Source organism: Dromiciops gliroides, chromosome 4, assembly GCF_019393635.1.
Source record: "Dromiciops gliroides isolate mDroGli1 chromosome 4, mDroGli1.pri, whole genome shotgun sequence".
In the NCBI taxonomy this organism is placed as follows: domain Eukaryota; kingdom Metazoa; phylum Chordata; class Mammalia; order Microbiotheria; family Microbiotheriidae; genus Dromiciops; species Dromiciops gliroides.
The window spans coordinates 408,208,738-408,224,641 of NC_057864.1; the positions used below are offsets into that span (position 1 = coordinate 408,208,738).

Genomic DNA, 15,904 nt, shown 5'->3' on the forward strand with positions numbered 1-15,904 from the left:
AAACTGCTCTCTCTAAAGTCACTAATTATCCTTCTTGACTTCTACAGCCTTTGACAACTGTTATCACTCCCTCCTCCTTGCTCTCTCTTCTCTGTAGGCTTTCAGGATAGTTTTCTCCTGGTTCTCCTCTTACCTATTTGACCAGTACTTCTCTGTCTCCTTTGTTGGATCTTTATCCAGGTCATGCCTGCTAACGATGGTTGGCCCCCAAGGCTCTGTCCTGGGACATCTTTTTTTCCTCCCCTTCACTACTTTATTTGGTGATCTCATCAGCTTCCATGGGTTCCATGATCATTTTTATGTAGGCATTTCAGTTCTACTTGTCCAACCCTAACATCTCTCCCAACCTCCAGTTTTTCATCTCCAACTCATTGTACATTTCAAATTAAATATCCTAAAGAAATCTGAAATTCAGCATGTCCTAAATTAAATATATTATGTTTCTCTACAAACCCTTCCCTCATTCTAACTTCCCCATTACTGCTTAAGGTTCCAGTACCTTCACAATCACCTAGGCTGGCAAACCTAAATAGTTGTCAAGTCCTATCAATGATACCTTAGTAATATCTCCTGTATGTGCACCCTTCTACCCTACACTACTATCTCATCAACTCACCCTTGAACTACTGCAAGTGTCTGTTGGTTGGTCTGCCTGCTGAGTCTCTACTCACTCTAATCTATCCTACAATAAGCTATCAACCTGATCTTCCTAAAAAGTAAAACTGGCTACATCACCCCCTATCCCATGGTGGCTCATCATCACCTCTAGAGTCAAATATAAAACCTTCTGGTTGTAAATGCTCTTTATAATCTGACCCATTCCTACTTTTTTTTGGGGGGGGGGAAATGAGGGTTAAGTGACTTGACCAGGATCACACAGCTAGTAAGTGTCAGAGGCCAGATTTGAATTCAGGTCCTCCTTAATCCAGGGCTGGTGCTTTATCCACTGTGCCACCAAGCTGCCCCAACTATTTAGGGTTTTTGTTGTTGTTGTTGTTTTGTAGGGCAACGAGGGTTAAGTGACTTGCCCAGGGTCACATAGCTAGTAAGTGTCAAGTGTCTGAGGCTGGATTTGAACTCAGGTCCTCCTGAATCCAGGGATGGTGCTTTATCCACTGTGCCACCAAGCTGCCCCAACTATTTAGGGTTTTTGTTGTTGTTGTTGTTGTTGTTGTTTTGCAGGGCAATGAGGGTTAAGTGACTTGCCCAGGGTCACATAGCTAGTAAGTGTCAAGTGTCTGAGGCTGGATTTGAACTCAGGTCCTCCTGAATCCAGGGATGGTGCTTTATCCACTGCACCACCTAGCTGACACCCCCCCACCTTTTATTTTTCTTACACCTTACCCCCCACTATATAGTTTTGCAGTCTCCTGACACTGACTGATACCTTTGCTACTCTACACAACTCAAAATGTTTTTACTAGCTGTCCCCCATGCCTGGAACACCCCACCCCCTAACTTCCTTCAAATCTCAGTTAAAGTCTCACCTTCTGCAAGAAGCTTAGTCTTAGCACCTTCCCTCTGATTACCCACAATTTATCCTATTTCTATCTTGTTTATATGTAGTTGTTTGCATGTCAAATCACCCATCAGGCTGCAGGCTTCTTGAAAGCAGGAATTTTGTTTGCCTTTCTGGTACCCTAGCATTTAGCACAGCACTGAAAAACTGTTGTGGCTGTTCAGCTCCATCACTCATGTCTAACTCTTTGTGTCCCCATTTGGCATTTTCTTGGCAGAGATACTGCAGTGGTTTGACATTTCCTTCTCCAATTCACTTTACAAATGAAGAACTGAACCAAACAGGGTTGGACTTGCCCAGGGTGACACATCTGTGTCTGAGGATAGATTTGAACTAAGGAAGATGAGTCTTCCTGACTTCAGGCCTGGCACTCTACTCATTGTACCACCTGGGTGCCCCCTCCTGAAAAATAGTAGGCACTTAATAAAGGTTTGATTTTATTAGTTAGTTTACTAATATGATTTTAATATCCTTTCTTAAGAATCATATTAGCTAGCAGTTTATTTTGTCAGTATTGTTAAATGCTTTGTTTTATTAATAATTTCCAATCTTTGTTTTTCATTCAATGTCTTTCTTCTGTTCATTCAAGTAGAATTTTTAAGATTTCTTCTTTTGCATTTGTTCTTGCTTTTTAAAAAGTGTGTTCATTTCCCAGTTCAGTTCATTAATCCTCACTTTTCTATTTTGTTAATATAAATGTGTCCACTGAGGATAAGCTTAGTTTCATCCACAAATTTTTAATGTTATCACTTTGTTGTTCTTCTAATTAATATATTTATTTATCATATGTATGATTTCTTCTTAGACCAACTTATTATTCATGATATTTTATTTAGTTTTTAATTGGTTTCATATCTTTAGATTATGTTCCCTGGATTGATTGTTTTATTTTATTATACTATGGCCTGAAAATTAAGCTTGAGATTTCTTTCTATTTACATTTACAATTTCTTTATTTCCTAATTCATGGTATATTTCTGCATTTTAATGTTGAAAAATATCTATATTCTTTAATATTCCCATTCAGAAAATAATAAAAGTCTTACTCAGCTGTTTTCCTTTGTGAGGCATTTAATCAGTTTTGAAAGATAAACATTAGAGACTATCACAATTATTGTGATAATTTCAATGTCTTTTGTCATTTTTTTCTTTAAGCAACTGGGCTCTATGTCATTTGTCCATAAATGTTTGTTTTGTTGTTGTTTTTGCTGTGACTTGCCCAGGGTCACACAGCTAGTAAGTGCCAAGGGTCTGAGGTCAGATTTGAACTCAGGTCCTTCTGAATCCAGGGCTGGTGCTTTATCCACTGTGCCACCTAACTGCCCCCTCCATAAATGTTTAATAATGGTATTATTTCATTGAGTTTAATAATTCCTTTAAACAAAGTATAATTTATCTTTTAAAATATTGTCAATTTTTACTGCTGCTGTACCTGACATTATGACTGCAACTATTGTTCTTTTGGGACTATATGACACATATTTTTTTTTTCTTACCCTTATTTTTCCTTCTATATGTCTTTTTGTGTGTGTGTGTGTGTGTGTGTGTGTGTGAGGCAATTGGGGTTAAGTGACTTGCCCAGGGTCACACAGCTAGTAAGTGTCAAGGGTCTAAGGCCGCATTTGAACTCAGGTCCTCCTGAATCCAGGGCCGGTGCTCTATCCACTGTGCCACCTAGCTGCCCCATTATGTCTTTATTTTTTAAAAATCAACCTTCTAAGTAGCAAATTATTGGGGTTTCTTTTATCTCGCATTTTATTGGAAAGTTCATGTTTAAAATGATGGTATCAGGTTTTCATTTTTCCTCTTTCTAATTTTTTTGTATCATCACTCCTTTTTTCTTTCTTTTAAGTCAACATTTTGTATCCATGGTTAATTGTGCTTGCACCAATTTGGTCCTGTTTCCTCCTACATTCTTCCCATTACCTTTTTGTTCTCATTAATCTTGACTTTATTTCAATTGTTATTCTCTTTTTTTTCCTTTCTCTTTTTAGCTTTTCCCCTGCCAGATAAGGGTTAAGCATCTGTTTGTGCCACCCCTCGACATCTACTCTCAATTTCTGTAATGTTCATTTGTAGTACCCTTCTCAGGGAAGTATTCATTTATTTTACATCCCTCTTAATTCCTTTCTCTTCTGCACTATTCTGAAATATATTATTTCATCCATAGGAATTACACTTATATGTTCTTTTTTCTCTTTTTTTTGTCCCTCATACAAAGTAGGTTTCTGGATGACAGGAAATTTTCAATCTCTAATTTATTTTTGTTTGTTTGCCAATAGTACTCACTCCACCAGCCCCTAATTTAAAAAAATCCTTTAAAGGGCCTTATTCTATGTAGTCTTCTTGGAAGAATTAAATTATGAAGAAGGCAATGTGATGAGGTGGGTGTCAATCTGCATAGCCCTTGACCTAAGGGATAGGCTTCCTCCATGCCCTAAGGCTAGTTAATCCTAATTCTAGTTCATTATCTTTCTAAAATTCAGTCTGTTATCAGTTTCAGTTATTATATTGCAATAATTTACATTTTGTGGAGGTATCTTCTAGCTTCTTTTCTTGTTATCTTATTGTCTGTATTCCTTATTTTGAGGTGGGGAGAAGGGAAGCTTAGCTGATAAGTAGACTCTCACTCTGTCCTCTGGTTGAGAATTTGAGACATGCACTTTTTTTTTTTTTTTTGGAGAGGCAATTGGGGTTAAGTGACTTGCCCAGGGTCACATAGCTAGTAAGTGTTAAGTATCTGAGGCCAGATTTGAACTCAGGTCCTCCTGAATCCAGGGCCGGTCCTCTATCAACTGCACCACCTAGCTGCCCCTTCCTATCTCTTTTAATGGTTTTACTTTAAAAGTGCATGTCTCTGGGGGCACACTTACTAGCTATGTGACCCTAGGCAAGTCACTTAACCCCAATTGCCTCCAAAAAAAGAGATAGGAAAATCCAGCAAAAAAATGCATTATATACTTCAACCCATGGCTAAATGAATGCAAACGTATCCCTGATTCCAGTCAGATTAGCCTGGGAAAGCAGTATTTTTGAGATTGACACTTTTTTTTTCTGCATTAGTCATGTTATAAGAGAAGAAGAATCAGAGCAAAAAGGAAAAACCTCAAAAAAGAAAAACAGCACCAAAAACAAAAGCATAATTCCAAATTGCTCTCCAGAATGGTTGGATCAGTTCACAGCTCCACCAGATGAATTTTGTTATTATTTTTTCTAGCTCTATAAAATAATTTTTAGCTAGTCTGATTGGTTTGGCACTGAATAAGTACATTAATTTAGGTAGAATTGTCATTTTTATTACATTAGCTTGGCCTATCCATGAGCAATTGATATCTTTCCAATTATTTAGATCTGATTTGATTTGTGTGAAAAGTGTTTTGTAATTGTGTTCATAGAGTTCCTGGGATTATCTTGGCAATTAGATTCCCAAGCATTTTATATTGTCTACCGTTGCTTTAAATAGAATTTCTCTTTCTATCTCTTGCTGCTGGACATTGTTGGTCATGTATAGAAATTCTAATGATTTATGTGGATTTATTTTATATCCTGCTACTTTTCTAAAGTTGTTAATTATTTCAAGTAATTTTTGAGTTGATTCTCTAGGATTCTCTAAGTATACCATCATATCATCTGCAAAGAGTGATAGTTTTGTTTCCTCTTTGCCTATTCTAATTCCTTTAATTCCTTTTTCTTCTCTGATTGCTAAAGCTAACATTTCTAGTACAATATTAAATAATAGAGGTGATAATGGACACCCCAGTTTCACCCCTGATCTTATTAGGAAGGCCTCTAACATATCTCCATTACATATAATGTTTGCTGATGGTTTTAGGTAGATACTGCTTATTGTTTTAAGGAAAGCACCACCTATTGCTAAGCTCTCTAGTGTTTTTATTAGGAATGGGTGCTGTATTTCATCAAAAGCTTTCTCTGCATCTATTGAGATAATCATATGATTTTGGTTGGTTTTCTTATTGATGTCATTGATTATGTTGATAGTTTTCCTAATGTTGAACCAGCCCTGCATTCCTGGTATAAATCCCACCTGGTCATCGTGTATTATCCTGGTGATCACTTGCTGTAATCAATATCTTATTTAAGCTTTTAGCATCAATATTCATTAGGGAAATTGGTCTATAATTTTCTTTCTCTGTTTTTGCTCTGCCTGGTTTAGGTATCAACACCATATTTGTGTCATAAAAGGAGTTTGGTAGAATTCACTTGAAAACACATCAGGCCCTGGAGATTTTTTTCTTAGGGAGTTCATTAACGGCATGTCCGATTTCTTTTTCTGATATGGGCTTATTTAAGGATTTTATTTCCTCTTCATTTAATCTGGGAAGTTTGTATTTTTGTAAATATTTAAACATTTCATTTAGATTGTCAAATTTATTGGCATACAGTTGGGCAAAATAGTACATAATTATTGCTTTAATTTCCACTTCATTGGTGGTGAAATCACCCCTTCATTTTTGATACTGGTAATTTGGTTTTCTTCTTTTTTAAATCAAATTAACCAATGGTTTATCTATTTTATTGGGTATTTTTATAAAACCACCTCTTAGTTTTATTGATTAATTCTATAGTTTTCTTGCTTTCAATTTTATTAATTTCTCCTTTAATTTTCAGAATTTCTAATTTAGTATTTAATTGGGGATTTTAATTTGTTCTTTTTCTAGCTTTTTAAGTTGCATGCCCAATTCATTGATCTCCTCTTTTACTTTTTTATTGATGTAAGCAGTTACAGATATAAGATTTCCCCTAAGCACTGCTTTGGCTGCATCCCATAGATTTTGGTATGTTGTCTCATTTTTGTCATTGTCTTGGATGAAGTTATTGATGGTTTCTATTATTTCTTGTTTGACCCACTCATTCTTTAGAATGAAATTATTTAGTTTCCAATTAAGTTTCAGTCTACCTTTCCATAGCTCTTTATTACATGTAATTTTTATTGCATCATTATCTGAGAAGAATGCATTTACTATTTCTGTCTTTCTACATTTAACTATGAGGTTTTTGTGCCCTAATACATGGGATTGACACTTCTAAAATGAGGAAATGTCTCCCCCTTGCTGGAATAAAGCAGATGGAGCTTTCAGTGTGGGCATCCTTGGGTTTCAAGATTACTCTATCATCCATATGGCATTCAGATGGGAAAATTGAGAACAAATCTTCAGAAAGAACTATACCCTAGGATATGGGAAAAGGTCTCTGGTTTAGTCTTACTGTTGACCAGTTCTGTCCACACAGCACCAAAAGCTCTAGTCAAAGCAATTGGTGGTCTTGCCACCTTCCCACAGCATGAATGTCTCCTTTCCTTGAACTATAAGATTTTAGCATTTAAATAAGCTGTTATGCTGGTATCCCTCTTCCTGTGCCAGGTGCTGATATAATCACTTCTTCATAGAGACCCCTTCCTCCTTCTTAGAAATCAAAATGTAGATCATTAGAATCCTTTGATCACCTAAGAGGGAAAATTTTTTATGCCATGAAGAAATTCTGTGGCCAAAACTCAAAAATAAATATTACAAGTAGCCAAGAGAAAGGCTTTCTGTCAACAAGAAAAATCTGTCTTAATAGCCTAGGATATTCTTTATCTATGAGGATTCAAAGAAGATACTTAAATATTATATTCTGAAAATTATAGGAGATTTTCTTGTACCCCCACCCCCAAATAACAAACCCTGAAAAGTAGAACCTAATCACCAATTTTTTTTTAAATGGACTTTCAACAAATAGGAAGCATTTAAGTTATTAGTACAAAAGAAAAACAGAGATCAATATATTCAATACTTAAGTATTTCAAAACAAGAAACACAAAAAAGTAAATAAGAGTAGTACAAAAGACTAAGTAGTAAAATTAATAGATTAATGTTTTTAAGACCAGACAAGGCTATTAAAAAACAAAATTAAACTTTCTCATTGAAAGTCAAAGAAGGGGGCAGCTAGATGGCGCAGTGGATAGAGCACTGGCCCTGGAGTCAGGAGTACCTGAGTTCAAATCCGGCCTCGGACACTTAACACTTACTAGCTGTGTGACCCTGGGCAAGTCACTTAACCCCAACTGCCTCACAAAAAAAAAAAAAAAAAAAGAAAGAAAGTCAAAGAAGGAATATCTAGGGGCAAAAGCCTTGAAGATAGAAATCTCACCAAAAAAAGAAGATGAAAATCTAAGAGGGTAACAATTTAGGAGGAGGAAAGGAGGAAGAATTCAATGAATGTTTCAGTTATTCAAACCTATATTGCCTTGTAAATGAATCCATATTTTTTGATGAGGGTATGGATAGCACAGAGGAAAATCAACTGAGGAGAGGGGAGGCAGAGGTAGAGATTCATGCTTGCCCAGTTAGGGTTTGAGAGAAGGAAAAGTTTTGTTTTTTTCAGTCTCTCATTCTACCAGTGGAAAGGGTGAGTGAAGTTGGATAGTATGGAAAGAATAATAAGGAGGAAAGATATGGGGAGGGAGGAACAGGACTTTGAATTTTCACTGGGTAGGAGAATGATCAAAATGCTTCATTGGTTGACTCTCAACAAATTTGGCTTTATATAGGCATTGAATGTTAAAAGTTTGAAAATAACTGTCTTGAGGCAGCTAGATGGCGCAGTGGATAGAGCACTGGCCCTGGAGTCAGGAGGACCTGAGTTCAAATCCGGCCTCAGACACTTAACACTTACTAGCTGTGTGACCCTGGGCAAGTCACTTAACCCCAATTGCCTCACTAAAAAAAAAAAAAAGAAAAAAAAAAGAAAATAACTGTCTTTCAGAGTCCTAAGATTTAGAGTGAAATGTAATGCTCATTATTTTGGGAAGTTTTTCAGCAGGCAAATGTAAAAATTATTGTAGTGGAGTCTGAGGTGGCTTTAGGCAATCAACACAATTTATTTTATTTCAGAGACACCAGGTCATGCCACTACCAGATAGGTTTCAGAGGCTCTTAAAATCTGCCATCTTTGGATCTCCTTTTCCTGCTGGTCCCTTGTTAGAAACAAATTTTCCTGGGAAAGATAGCACATTAAACATATTTTATACTAATGCAGTGGTGCTTAGGAAGAATTATATTACATTAAGGGATATGGTTAGAACTATAGCACTCGTTTTACCCCAAGGTCCAGTGAGCAGCCACAGAAGAGAAAGATGCGCGCACGCGCACACACACACCGGTGTAAGATTTGTCACTGCAACAAATAAATCTTATTGAACCAACCAAATATAAAAGAGACTACATCTTCAATGATACCTTTGCACAAGGAGGCATCACTAATTGGGGTTGGTTTGCAGGACTCCATTCCCATGAAACTACATGCCTGAAATACAGACAGATGGTGTTATGAGGTGTGGATTTTGATGTAATGTCTCTTTGGGCCTAGATAGTTGGTTGGAAACATTGATGACTACAAGCTTCTCCTCCATTAGTTTGTAGTCAACAAACCAACATATGTCAAAAATACAGAAATAACAATGTTGAAATCATTATTTCTGATCAGCATATCATTCTTTTTGCACATGTATAAGTGGCTCACTTGGTGATTTAAGCTAAGGGAATTAAATTCTTTAAAAGAAAGTGTTATTACTCAGGGAAAAAGTAACAATATAGTAAATGACTTCCAAGTTGCTGTTTACCTTCTCCCCATAATAATGAACAAAATTTCGTGCAAAAGTTTCTGAATGATTAGTGAAATACAACCAGGAATGATTATTTACCAGATGTAAAGAAAATAACTGAACGATAGGAAATTTGAGGCTTAAAAATTTTAGTACAGGGGCAACTAGGTAGTGCAGGAGATAGAGCACGGGCCCTGGATTCAGGAGGACCCAAGTTCAAATCCGACCTCAGACACTTAACAATTACTAGCTGTGTGACCCTAGGCAAGTCACTTAACCCCAATTGCCTCAAAAAAAATTTAGTACAGTAGCCAGACAGAGTGGTAAGAGCATGGGACAGGGAGTAAGAATACCAGATTCCAATCATACCTCTGCTATGTGACCATGGGCAAGTCATTTTAGTCTTTGGGTGTGTGTGAATATGGAGGGGAGTTAGAATAGATTCTCTTTCTGAGGTCTCTCACTGATCAAATATTTCTTCAGGGGGTGTAGGAGAAAGAGCACTGGATTCAAAGACAGAGGAGCTGGATCTGATTCCTGGCTCTGCTGCCGCTGGCAAATTACTTATGTGTCTGTAGGACTCAGTTTCCCAATCTTTAAAATGAGGGCATTTGTCTAGGTGATCTATGATGTTCATTCTAGCTTTTAATCTTATGACCTGAAGGTCAATTGTTTTCGAACTTTTAACATCCAATGCCCATGTAAAGCTCAATTGGTTGAGACTCAACTAATTAATCATTTTGATCATCTGGACAGGAGTTCATTTCAAATTAAACTTTTCACTTTGTCAGGAACTTGTGGTCGCAGATTTAGAGCTGGGAAGACCTTAAAAGTCTCGAGTCCAGTCCCTTCATTTTTTTTTTTTTTGGTGAGGCAATTGGGGTTAAGTGACTTGCCTAGGGTCACACAGCTAGCAAGTGTTAAGTGTCTGAGACCAGATTTGAACTCGGGTCTTCCTGAATCCAGGGTCCGTGCTCTATCCACTGAACCACTTAGCTGCCCCCAGTCCCTTCGTTTTGCAGATAAGGAAACCAAAGTTCAAAAGAGTGACTCGCCAACTCCACAATAAGTCCTGGTATTCCAAATCCTTTGTTGTTTCCACCAGGTCCCACTACTAGCATAGTAGAAGGGAGGGAGAGGCAGGGAGAGAAAACATAAATGGGTGTCAAGAAATAGTATTTCTTACCTTTCTCCTGCACATAAAGGGAGGTTCCAAAGGAAAGTCAATGTTCCAGAAGGTTGCTTTTAGGTGCATCAGGACATATTTTCTTATTTGTTGTAGAGGGTTTAGAGATATTATCATAAGCACAGCTGAGGAGACCCAAGTATTTTATTATGCACGTGGGACCTGTTAGATTAGGGGGTCAATCTAAGAGGTCAGAGTAAAGGCTGTTGCAGTCCATTTGAGATTTCCTAGATTGTGAGTCAGGGTGTTCTCACGTGGGTGTGAATAAATAAGGTGTTATGAATGGTTCCTCCATAATTTCCACCTAAAATTTCCTAAAAGGCCCATGAATATTAAGAGAGTCTATACAAGCTCACTCAGTGCATGTGAAGTGAAAGGTGAAGGAAGGAGAGGGGAGTCAACTGCAATGAGATATGGGTGCTTGCCAGACCCGGATCTCATCAAGTGTTGACAAGGTACTAGAAACTTATGCCTCTCGCCTGAGTTCCTGGAAGTCATGCCCAAATAAGCACAAGGAGATAAGACCCTGATCAGGCTTTCTGGTTTGTTCCCATCTTTGCTGAGATTGTGTAGGATTTGGTGATTTACCTTCTTTGTTCTGAGACCTATAACTTCCCCTTCGAGAAGGTAGATCTTTGGAATCTCACCCATGGAAAGGACGCTGTGCTTAGGACCTTCCTGAACACAACCCTGACAAGCTGAACCTGGGATTCCCCAGCTAGAAATCCAGATGTTGTTCCTTTCCCAGTTCGGTGATGGTGTCTTTATTTTCTGTTTCTTTAATTGCTGGTTTATTAGTTAGTGCTATCTGTCTATGGTTTTTATGCTCTAAATATAATTGCTTCTTTCCTTTTTTATATATAAGTTGCTAAAGTGAACGTGTTATTATTGTGCTTCTTGAATCTGAATCGAAAGGCCTCTCCAGCAGCGTGCTTGGGATAGGGACATAGTTTTTGTCCAAGTAATCACTCAAACCCCAGTCCAATTTATAACTGAGTAGTCCCCTTTCTACTATACTACATTCTCCATTTTATATATACTTGAAGATAATAAAACTACATTTCTCTAAAAAAATTACGTAATTCAACCTTTTAACTAATTTCAGTCAGTCATTCTCCCCAAACAGTCTGAAATATCGGCCCTACACTGTATGAATTTAACTTCTGAGAGACATAGGTAAGATTGCATTTATAGCTAGAGAATTTTCCCAGACCTAGCTTGTTTTTTAAAGGGGTGTAACCTGAACTTGGCTTTAAACTCCTCCTCTTTTGACCTGTATCCTCTCTCAGCCTTCCAGATGAAAGCATATAATCTGACAAAAACAGATTCATGCACACACTATCCTACTTTTCTCTATTGCCCCCTTTAACTGACTTCATTGGAAATACCTGGCCTCGGCTTGTCAAGGGAGAACTTGAAAAGTAGTTACAGATTTTCTCCAGTTACAACATATCTCCCAGACCAATGTGCACATCTTGTCATCCCATATCCACCCTCCAGAAAATGGGGGAGGGAGGGGAGTTGATTCCCTTTTGCAAAAAAAACTTTTTGTTTGTTTTCAATCAATTCCTAAGATTCAAGAGGGTCAAACAAAAGGCAAAAGCCTAAACACAAAATAATACTACATGTCTACTTACATGCAGGTTCCAAATCCGGGCCATTTACTTGTGTCCCTACTGCAGCCACCACCATGAGCAGAAGGTGCTGGGTTACTGGGGAAACTGACAAACATTCTAAATCCCACCCCCAGCTTTTGCTTCTGCTGCTCAGCAACAAGAGGATAGAATTGCCTACACAGACCAGAGAGAATTCTCTTTTCCTGCTCTCTATAATCTTACCCTCTCTCTTTCAGGTACTGGGGTAGCCCCCTTTAGCCCTATCAGGCCATGCTAGCTCTGAAGCTCCTTTTGGTGAGTACTGTGAGCAATTTGCTTTGCCTCCTGGAGTCTCAGTTAGGTGTGAGTCAGAAAAAGTAAATCTAAAGCTAAAAAGGCTCCTCAAGAGGTAGTCTGTTTCCTATCCCTTCCTGGAGCAGGAATCCTCCTTGTAGCATGAATTACTAGAGAGTTCCTTTAACATTAATTTGATAAATATGTATTAAACAACTCTTTGGAATGTAAGGGAAATACAGGGTAGACCAAAAGTCACAAAGGGGTTTCAATATTCAATAACTTCTTTATTTTTTGTTTTTAATTTATAATACCATAGTATCACATGCAGTATATATAGGAAATGAATTTATATTATGTGTAAAAATCAAACCTCATAAATGGCAAAAAAAAAAAAAAGAAAAAAGAATTTTCAAAAAGTTATTAAAACTTTGTGACTTTTGGCCCATCCTGTACAGAGATGAAATATGGCTCCTCCTCTTGAGGAGCTAAGATACTGGGTCATAGATCAGAGGCAATTTAAATCAACATCCTTAATTCTATAATTAATTATACAATTCAGATGAGGAAACTGAGACCCAGGGAAGGAAAATGACTTGTCCAAGGTCACACAGGTAGTATTAGGAATTTTAACTTAGGTCCTCTGGATCCGAAGCCTGTGTTCTTCCCACTTCCTACAAACAAGTAGGGAAGGTTAAGGCATGTATAAAAATATAATCCAAATTAGCTTAACATAAATGAGTAAAAGGAGTATGAAGCACTGTGAAGGGGCATAGAAGCAGATAACAATAGGATCAGGAAAGATTTCATAGTACTCTGCTATAAGAGGTAGCTTTTGAGCTGAACTTTGCAATATGGACAAGAATATTAAATGGTGGAAATGGCAGGGGGTGGGGACAGTGGGGAAAGGGATGTAGAACAGTAAGTGGAAAAGAGAAAGTTTCCTTTTGACAAATCACAGTTCTCGTGATGTTGAGAGCTGAAAGGGACCTCTGAGGTCATTCAATTCACTCCATCATTTTACAGATGAAACTGAAGCCCATTATTATGATTTTTTCCTCTGTCAATGGTTAGCAAATGGTAGAGGTGTGGTCATTGCCAGTAAGGTATAAGATCTGTTTACATTCCAGTCCCCACCAATAAGTTACTAGACATTCTAAATGCGCATATTTTTGAACGAATGAAATGCTAAAATCTAAACAGGCCTGTCAATGAAACGCTTTTCTTGGGGGTTTCTGAACATTTTATCTGGGAAAAGATTCCATCTTAGAAACTGATCATTGATCATTTCTTTTGTTCCCCTTAATTTTGGAGGTCCTCTAGACCTAAAGCAATGCAAAAAAAAAAAAAAAAGCCAAAAACAAAGACAAAAAACAGACCTAAATGTGAAAAAAAAAATCCACATAGAATTAGGGGCATCATTTTCAGTTCTACTAACAACCAAGAAAAATTGTCTTTGGGCATCACACCATTAGTTGATGATGAATTAGGACCCAAGAGGTTAAGTCCAAATTCTCAGTTTAGAAAATTTTTCTGGATGTGTGATCAAAGGATCTGAGTACAGGAGCTCTATTTTTGACTACAGCTGATGTAACCATGGACAAGTCACTTAATCTCTGTCTAAAATAAGAGGATTAGTCTAGACCTCTAAGGCTTAAAGCTACAATACTATATTTGACGTTGAGCATTGAGCCTTCAGCCTCAGAATTCAGAAAGGGAAGTGATATTTCCACCTATTTAGGGATTTAATGAGACAAGTAGATTATAACATGCTTTATAATATTCAGAATCATCAGCAGAGGACATCACAGTATAGTAGAAAGAGGGCCAGCTTTAAACCTGGAAGGTGTTAAGTTCAGCACCTGATTCTGCCACTTTTATAACTTGAGAAAAAAAAATGACTTCCTTCCTTTGGGACTTAATCTCTTTATCTGCAAAGTAACAATACTTTACATTTACATAATTATTTAATCTTTGCAAAGTGCTCTTTTGACATGATCTCATCTGGGTCTCTCATTACAGGTCTTCTAGCCTGTACCAGCACAAGACATCTTCTACCTCCTGTCTGCAGCCCAATCTCTTAACTGGAATATGGAGAAACTACAGGGCAAAAAGTGATCCTCCCTTTGCCTCCTTCCAAGGTTTCCCTGCTAACCAGAAGGAATGCTCTCCCTTCTCATGGCCACTGACTCCACGCTGAACTCCTGACTGATCCCCTTGGTTTCTAATGCCACCCTGTCCGAGGAAATTACTTTCCATGTTTTGTTACTATTTTCTGTTTATTTGGTAGAGTATTACAAGTCCTTGCAACAAGGATTTGTGTAACTTTTTCTTTTCTTCAGTGTCGAGCACAGTACTTCACAAGAAGTAGGTGCTTGTTGACTTAAATTATTTTTCTCATTTTACAGATAAGGAAAGAGATTCAGAGAGGCTCAGTGACTCCCCCTGATCAAACAACTATTAATTTTTGGAGGCATGATTCCACAGCAGGTTTCTTTCCAAAATGAGGAAATTGAACTAGATGGTCATTAAGGTCTCTTCCAGTTCTAAATGAATGATATTATTCATGCAGACAGATGGCATGTAGTAGTTTTCCATTCTCATTTCAAAGATGGAGGAAATAAGGCATGGGGTAGTATGATGACAGAGCCAACAATTAGAACTAAAGATGTCTGATGCCAATTTCTAGCTCAAAGTTTCAGCATATGGCTTCCCTCATACCTGCTCATTGGCATAAAACGCCTTTGGCCCATTTGCCCATGAAAGGGCCTTGCTTTGGCCCTGACAACCCAGCTGGGAATGAAAATGAAATGATCCATCTGTGCCCAGGTCTACAAGTTTACAGATGGCATTGCTTACACGATACTTCATTTCCACCTAAATCAAACAATGTTTAAAAAAACAAATTTAAAATATCATAAAACCCACATTCTAATCCATTTCTGGTTCCTAAAATCCTTTCGTGTGTCTCCCATTGCTCACTATTCTACTAAAAAAAAGTTTGCAGTAGCAGAATTAGTTTCAATTATAATTTTGCCAGTGTCCTGAATTCATCTTGGCACAGGAAACATCAAGATCTGCCATGAAACCAAAGCTTGCCTAGATATTTTGTAAAGATTAGCAAGCAATGGAGAGACAGCATGGTGAAATGGACTAAGGCCTGGTCTTGGAGGCAGAAGATTCTGAGCTATATGACCATCATCACCTTACAGTGCTCCCTGCAATTTCTTAAGACCACATTACAATAAAATTGTCCATCTGCACTGGTGCAGAGAGTTTTAACACTAAGAATTTCTCCAATGAAATCACAGATCCAGATTAAATAGCAGCCAAATCGTCTATGTTACCAACACAAATTTTAGACAGAGGGCCAATATATATTTTCAGCATCCCAGGTATCAAAGGGACCACAGAGACCAACAAATGCCACTTTTACCTGAAATGGAATATATCGCCAGCAAATGGTCAACCAGTCTTCATTTGAAAACCTAGAGGAACCCAATAATTTCTCAAGACAGCCCACTATTTTATAACAGCTCAAATCAGAAAAACCACCTTGAACAATCATTTTTACCTTTCTGGGTCTCACTTTTCTCATCTATACAATGGGAAGATGAGATTTCATACAGCTCAAACATTTTCAGAGTCTATGATTCTCTAATAACTGGGGTAGTGGGAAGAACATTGTAATCATCCACAGTCAAGCT

At 37.6% G+C, this 15,904-nt stretch overlaps 1 protein-coding gene across 1 annotated transcript in view; it reads right to left on the reverse strand.

Annotated features, from left to right (window-relative positions):
- The window catches only part of C4H6orf118 (chromosome 4 C6orf118 homolog), an 84,605-nt gene extending 72,618 nt beyond the window's left edge, over window positions 1–11,987 (reverse strand). The window contains exon 1 of the mRNA XM_043963683.1: window positions 11,946–11,987. The gene's annotated coding sequence lies outside the window, so the exon portion shown is untranslated. The remainder of the gene's footprint in view (window positions 1–11,945) is intronic.
- Window positions 11,988–15,904: the final 3,917 nt, after the last annotated feature.